This window comes from Trichoplax adhaerens, genomic scaffold, assembly GCF_000150275.1.
Source record: "Trichoplax adhaerens TRIADscaffold_2 genomic scaffold, whole genome shotgun sequence".
Taxonomy (NCBI): Eukaryota; Metazoa; Placozoa; class Uniplacotomia; order Trichoplacea; family Trichoplacidae; genus Trichoplax; species Trichoplax adhaerens.
Window position 1 is genome coordinate 3,851,707 of NW_002060944.1, and position 2,221 is coordinate 3,853,927.

The following is a 2,221-nucleotide window of genomic DNA, read 5'->3' on the forward strand; positions in this document are numbered from 1 at the left end:
CTTTTGATCTTGAAACTATCATGGCGGTAAATTACCATGAAGTGTAAATTTGCTATATTGGTTGACTTTAAAGGATACTATTTCAAGCGCTTAATTGAATAAGTAGTTTGTAGTGTACTATCAATTTTGTAGCTACAACATACCGTACAGTACTTCTAGACTTTTGCTTGCGGTAGGAATTACTACAGTACAACTTATGCGTTATAACATATTTACATTATGAAGTTGATGCATAATTTCAGGCGTAGGCAATGGTAGTCATTAGGAACTTATTTATGCCTATTACAGGATTCGAGTAGAAAGTACATTTTGTAATTATACAGAGATAGTGACCCTAAATAAGCAAATATATTTAGGAGTTAAGAAATATTCATTACTTTCCTAATGTCGCAATAGAAGTTTATGATATAAAGATTCAACAGGACTAATATCGGTAGTGAAAAGAGATCATAATTCTGTTAGCTTTATTCGTACGGAATTACAATCGGCGTATATTGATAGTATCTGGGTTTATAATTATAATTAATATCATCCAGACAGTTTATTTTACTAGTAGCAATTAATTCAAACAGACCTAGTAAGACCTTTGTTATATAATAGTATTAAGCTAAAAATAGCTTAAATGGCTATAGCGATAGATGATCTCTATTTATCCACGTTGCTCAATTACAATTGTGATAGTTAATAATAATAGCTAAACTGGCTTAAGTACCTAGATTTTACATGCATTCTAATATCATTAACATTATTATTACCAGTACTGAAGGACATTAAATATATATAGTATCGTATCAGCACTACTACGATAAGTTATGCATCATAGCTCGAATATGAATTTAAATGATATTGCATATCAGTATATAGGTGTTCGAGAGTTTCTACCTTATTCTCGTCACTTCCATTACTATCGTACCAACAACATTCAAATTTTTTATCAAGAATTTCTGGATAGCTTCGAGGATTATTTATAAGAACCGACATAAACGGAAGATTGTCATTACAATCGCGGATAATATTTTCTAAACATGGTCTAAAGTGTCTACATTCAGTTCTACTTCTATTATTGCAGTCTTCATAAATTAAAATTGCTAATCGAAAATGTCGAATAAGTTCAGAGTAAACAGTAGGATGTATTTTATGAGGAGTAGTACTCGACATTTCCATAATTTCGCCATCGAAACATGTGCTCATCAGGGATTGTATCTTTTCAGCAAACTTGATGCTATGCGAAAAGTGGCAGTATCGTATGAATAGGACTTTTTCTGTGTTTTTAAAGAACATAGGTAATTAGCAAGTCTATACAATAACTTAGATATATTCAATCATCTGGTAATTATTTTACATATTTATCTGAAAATAGAACGTTAATATACAGTACAATGAAATTTTATTTTCGTTTATACATTTTGTAAGTGTAATAGATCGTGTAAAAGTATGGTATCTTAGAGATACCGTAAGTTGTTAATTTCTTGTAAAATTAGAAATGAAATTTTTTAGCTTATAGAATAATTATGAAAGATAAATACTTCTAATATTCCTATTCAGATGTTATCAATGCTTCCCATAATTTAGGATGCTTACTAGCAATATTGATTAGTGAATTATGATGTATATATATATATATATATATATAATAGTAAGTGTAATAAAATTCACAGTAGTCTAAACGTTGTTAGATAATAATAGGCTATTTTATTACGTTTGTTAGGAGATCAGTGTCAAGACCAGAGATTGAGGAACTCGACTGTAATAAGTAATAACTTGGCTTATATACAACGATCTTATGCATTTGTGATTCGCACTGCACATTGCATATTACACATTAATGATTACCTTATTAGATAAGGTTGCTGACGTTAACATAATTAAGATAAGGTCTCTGTACTAATATAAATCCTCCTATACTGACGTTAGTAACTATTCTTATCAATTAATATTACAGTAAGTAAATGTTGTAAAGCATCCATCTATCGAGGTTATAAATTTAAAAAAGTGTGACAAATAGTAAACGATGACAGAAATCATTAAGATTCTATATTTGTATTTCGTGATGCATATAGTGCATTTACTACGACATGAATGAATACGATACGCTATAAAATGACTGTTTACAATATATACGTTGACTACCAATTAATCCTAATGGAATATAATGGTTATGTTCTAATAAGACTTTAACTCGATTCAATCTTAAATTATCGTACGTATTTCGGGAAGTAAT